This window comes from Sminthopsis crassicaudata, chromosome 4 (assembly GCF_048593235.1).
Source record: "Sminthopsis crassicaudata isolate SCR6 chromosome 4, ASM4859323v1, whole genome shotgun sequence".
NCBI classification, from domain to species: domain Eukaryota; kingdom Metazoa; phylum Chordata; class Mammalia; order Dasyuromorphia; family Dasyuridae; genus Sminthopsis; species Sminthopsis crassicaudata.
The window spans coordinates 108,629,288-108,635,438 of record NC_133620.1 but is presented as its reverse complement, the minus strand read 5'-3'; positions in this window follow the sequence as shown (position 1 = coordinate 108,635,438).

The following is a 6,151-nucleotide window of genomic DNA, read 5'->3' as shown; positions in this document are numbered from 1 at the left end:
AACCACCTCCAGAGAAAGAGCTGATATTGATTGAATATAAACTGAAGCATGCTATTTTTCACTTTCTTTCATTTTTCCTCTTATTTGAGTCTTGTACAAAATGATTATTATGGAAATGTTTTACACAATTGCATATGTATAACTTATATATGATTGCTTACTATCTCAGGGAGGGTTTTTTAATTTAAAAATACAGTTAGCTTTTAAATAAATCTGCTTTATTAATTGTAACATTCAGATGCTTAAAAAAATTTGTGGTCCATAAATGTAACAGAATGGACTTTCATGAATCTGGAAGAGGGATTTAGGTTTATGACTTTTTTGCAACTCTTTTTCACTTAAATCCAATTTATGAGCAAATGAAAATATCCTTCTTATGATGTCTTATGATGTCATAGGCACAAAATAAAGGATGAACAAGAATGTTATTGTGTTAAAAAACAAAAACAACGAACATAAAGTATGTGGTAAGACAGGACAAAACTTGTATGAATTCATACCAAATGAAGAGCCAGGAAAATAAGCATGGTAACTAAAACAACATAAGGACAACAAAAAATGAAACTGAACACTGTATATAGTTCTGGAGAAGTGATGAAAAAAATGCCCTTTCCTCCCTTGTTTGATTGATCTGAGGAATTGTGGGTCTGGGACATTGCTTCTATTGTTAAACTTAGTTCATTTTATTAGTTCTGCTGCATGAATTTTTTTTTTAATTTTTAATTCTTTGTAGCAAAGAATGATTCTCTGGGTAGGGAAAGAGGAAGAAATCTATTTGGAAATGAAGGTGGTATAGAAAAAGATATTGATATATTTTAATAACATTTTATAAAATATATATTTAGATATATATTGTAATTCATAAGAATCTAACTTTTTTAGGGTAGGGAATTATTTAAAAATACATCTCTAGTTTTTAGAGCAGTGCTTGGTACATAAATGCTTAACAGCATTTATTAATTGATCCAGGTAAATGTTAATTTGAGGGTGTTGTTAATAACCGCTCCCAGAAGGTTCCAGTAACCATTAGACTAGATCCTTACAACTGACATTTATGTAGTACCTTAAAAAATTCAAACATTTGATCTCAATATTCCTATGGGGTAAGTAAGATTTTCATCTGTATTTTGCAAATAAGGAAATTAAAAGGAATAGAGGGGTTAAGCTACTTAATCATCATCACAAATTGGTTAAAGAGAACCCAGTTCTCTTGATTGTGAATTTCAGTAAGGTCCCTTAAGAATTGAAGATAGATATTTGGTAATCCAGAAAAACTTTCACTTTTTACCAATTCAGGGTTTGGAGAGAAGAAATGACAGCTCTTTAAAAAAAATACCCAAAGCTAAATTTAGCCATTCACTTTCACTAGTTTTCCCATTATTAGCTAGAAAAAATATAGAGAATTATAAGTCATAAAACTAAATGGTGTGTTATCTTAAAGAATTAATACTTTTCATTTACTTCCTCAGGTTCAATAGATCAGTTTAATGTGTTACTTTAAGGACTATTTGCATTGTAAATGTGCTCTTTCAATGGTATATACAGTAATAGAAATGGAGTTCAAATCATAACTCAGACACTGTATGACCCAGGATAAACCATCTAACCATTGTTTGCCTCAGTTTCCTCATGAGTAAAATGAGGATAATAATAACATTTACCTCTGAGGTTGTTGCAAGGACAAAAAAATATCGGTTATATAAAGCACTATAGAAATAATAGCTATGATCATCTTCATCAGAATCATCCTCCTCCTCCTCCTATCACTGGAAAGAAATTTTGTTGTAATTCAGTCATGTCCAGCTCTTTGTGACTTCATTTGCATTTGTTTGGTTTGTTTTTGCAAAGAAAATGGAGTAGTTTGCTATTTCCTTCTCCAGTTCATTTTACAGATGAGGAAACTGAGGCAAATGGTTAGGTGACTTACCCAGGGTCACACAACTAGTAAGTGTTTGAGGTCACTTTTGAACTCAGTTCTTCTTAAATCCAAGCCCAAGCTTTACCCACCATACTATCTAGCAGTCCTGGGAAGAAATTTAGGGGAGATTAAAAACCCTGCTCTAACTACTTTGAAAACCAGGTGTGGTCTTGAGTAATCCAGAGCTGATTGGAATCTTGATCTGGGGCCAAGATGCAGGAGGATAATTCATTTTTTATTGAAAACTCTAGTTATTCCTAACCTGAAGTGTTAAAAATACACTCTTGACACTGAAAATCAGGTAGGGAGGAAAATTTGTTAAAGAAAAAGCTCAAGGAATCATCAGCATTTCTGGCCAGAAGCAGATCCTCTCCATTTCAGGAAGAGGGAGTCCAGAGCACAGAAGTGGGAGAAACTTTATACTCTTTAGCTTGGCCCAGTTCAGAGACCAGATTGGTCCGTTTCCTTTCAGGATATAATCTTTCTGATATGCCCAATATATGTTTCCCCCTAAAATTATGTAAACATGCTCCTCCTCCCTCATCACAATTCCATGTTCAAAAATGGCAAAAAAAAAACTTCTCCTACAGAGTGTATTGTTTAATATTCAGTTAACCTATTAAGCAGATGCACTAGTGATTTAATCAAGTCAGATCACTGATCTCAATTAGTTTGGGCTGGATCATCTATTATTTGCAGTTTGTGTTTTTCTCAGAACTACAAGACTTTTTCTACTTGGTTGAATCCACCTGTGCCTTCCTAGCTCCTCAATTCCTTGTTTGGTCAAGGCTTCTATTGATCACTTAATTGCTCTGTGGAATTTTAACCTTCCTTAACCTCTCACATTCTGAAAACCTGTTGGTCAGTGATACCCATTATCCCATACTACCTCGAAGCTTGCAACACTATGGAAACCCAGCTTTTCAGCATTTCTTACATGAAGCAATGAATATTCCCTGTAAACAATTAAATAGAATAAAAGTTAAATATTTCATACTCCCCTGGGTGTAAATTCCCTGCTCCAAAGGAATAAAAGGAATCCCTGAATAGGCCTGAACAGCAAGTATTTATTTATCCAAATTGAGGGCCCAGGAGAAAAATCAAGTTTCTACTAGTTTCTTACTTGTATTCCAGTAGCTTATCATGAAATCTGAATTAATTCAAAGGCAAGCAGAGCAAAGGAGAGCAAAACTGAGTGTACAAGTTAACAAGCTTAGTTAAAGGAACTTGGGCTCTGTTAGGTAAAATTACAAAGGAAGACATTTAGGCATTAATCTGACTTGTCCTTTCAAAACTCAAGTCACGTGTTACCTTCTACGGTGTGTTCTCCTTGCCCTCCCCTCCCCAAATCGCCTTGTATTTGTAGGATTGCTTACAGAAACGCTCAGTCTCCTTTTCTCTCCATCTCTAGTCTTTTGTTACTATTTTTGTGGAAGGCAATTGGGGTTAAATGACTTGCCAAGAGACATACAACTAGGAAGTATCAAGTGTCTGAGCTGGATTTGAACTTTGGTTCTTCTTCCTGACTCCAAGGCTAGTACTCTATCCATCTAGTGTCCCTTCTTTGCTTCTAGTTTAAAGCAATACTAGGTCTGGGGAATTCAGAAAAAGATTACAGGGGAGTAGTAGTAGTAGCTGGCTTTAAATTTTGCAGAGTACTTTACTAATATTATCTCATTTGATCTTCACAGCAACCCAAGTGGAAAATGCTATTAATATCCCCATTTAACCAGGTTAGGAAATTGAGATAATTGGAGATTAAGTGATTTAAGTAGGATCAGGCAGTTAGTAAATATCTGAGGTAAAATTTGTACTCAGATCTTACTAACTCCAGATCCAAGAGCCCTAGCTAATTATAAACCACCCTCTCCTGTTGGTTTGTTTTTGACATAACTTTGGACAGGTTTAGAAAGTGCTTGCAGCAGCAATAGCAAAATTATGATGAGCAACAATAGACTTAGTTCTTCTTAACAATTCAGTAATCCAAGATAAACTTTGGATGGAAAATGCCATTCACTTCCAATAAAAATAACAACTCTTTGAAGCCAGTTGTAAAGAGTTGGCAAATCCCTGGTAGAAGCCTACTGTGGTATTTCTGCTGCCCTGTAAGATGACTACTAAAAGACTGTATGTATTTATTGCAATATTCTGTGGAAACCCAGTTTTTCAGCATTTTTCACATGAAGCAATGAATATTCTTCAGATTTCTTCCAACACTTCCCAAATAATTATCTTCCTGAATGCAGTGGGTTGAGCACTGTGTTTAAAGTCAGGAAGATTTGAGTTCAAATTTCTTTTTTTTTTTTTTCCTTTTCTTTTTTTCTGTTTCCTTTTGTGATTTAAAAAAAATTAAAGTTTTTTTATTTACAAAACATATGCATGGGTAATTTTCAGCATTGACATTTGCAAAATCTTGTATTCCAAATTTTCTCTGCCTTTCCCCCCAGCCCCTCCCCTAGATGGCAGGTAATCCAATACATATTAAATATGTTAAATCCAATCTATGCATACATATTTATACAGTTGTCTTGCTGCACAAGAAAAATATGATCAAGAAGGAAAAAAACTGAGAAAGAAAACAAATGCAAGGAAACATCAACAGAAAAAGTGAGAATGCTATGCTATGATCCATACTCAGTTCTCATTATCCTTTCTCTGGGTGTAAATGGCTCTCTTCATCACAAGATCATTAGAACTGATCTGAATCATTTTATTGTTGAAAAGAGCCATACCTATTAGAATTGATCATCATATAATAATCTTGTTGCTATGTATAATGATCTCCTGGTTCTGCTCAGCTGACTCAGCATCAGTTCACATAATTCTCCCAGGCTTCTCTAAAATCATTCTGCTGGTTGTTTCTTACAGAACAATAGTATTCAATAACATTCATACCATAATTTATTCAGGCATTATCCAACTGATGGGCATCCATTCAGTTTCCACTTTTTTGCCACTATACAAAGGGCTGCCATAGACATTTGTGCACATGTGGGTCCCTTTTCCTCCTTTAAGATCTCTTTGAGTAGAAACACTGCTGGATCAAAGGGTATGCAGTTTGTTAACTTTTTGAACATAATTCCAAATTGTTCTCCTGAATGGTTGGATCCATTCACAACTTCATCAACAATGTAATAGTATCTCAGCTTTCCCACATTCCCTCCAACATTTGTCATTAACTTTTCCTGTCATTTTAGCAAATCTGAGAGGTATGAAGTGGAATGTGAGTTATCTTAATTTGCATTTCTCTAATCAACAGTGATTTAGTAGCTCACTATATTGTTTGGAGATTTCCTGCATATATACTAGAGCAAAAACCCTGTAAGTGACCTTCTCCCTTCTCTAAAAGCATGCTTGAGGTAGCCATTGTTGGTGATTAGACAGAAACATATGGGATGGGACTGGCTTCCAGGATGGATGACTCATTGCTGGTTTGAATTCTTTTCATTAGCTATTGAGCTAGAGTCCTGTGTATAGATTAAAGATATGACCCAACTCCTTAGCAGGTACTTTTTCTATCTGGCTTCAAAGCATAAGAATTCTGAGCTATTTTTTGTGGTGAAAAAAACATTTGAAATTGAGGGGATACCTATCAACCAAGAAATGACTGAACAAGGTGTAGTATAGGATTGTGATGGAATACTATTGTGCTATAGGAAATGATGACAGGATGGTTTCAGAAAAATATGGGAAGACCTATATGCAAAGAGGGAGGAATTAGATCATTGTACATAATAAAAGTAATATTATGATGGTCAACTATGAAAGAACTGGCTATACTGATCATGGCAAATGATCCAAGACAATTCCGAAGGACCCATAATGAAAACTGCTATCTATATCCAGATATAGAACTGATTAACTCAATGTAGATTGAAGCATTTTTTTTCATGGTTTCTTGCTTTTTACTGTTTTTATTTTTACAACTTGGCTAATATAGAAATATGCTTTTCATGACTTCACGTGTCTAACTGATATATTGCTTGCCTTCTCAATATGTGGGGGGAGGAGCAGGAGGGAAAGTTAGAATGCAAAAAAAAAATTGTAATGTCAAAAATAAATTAAAACTTAAAAAAATAAATTTTCTGAAGGGGCTAGGGTACCCTTATCTTTATCCAATTGCAAGCCTGAGAATACAATCTGCCTACTACCTGGGGGATGTTCCTGACTTCTTTTTGTAACATTTTTTCTTTGGAGCAGGGCCTTGTGAGAATAACAAAGATCAGCCTCAGC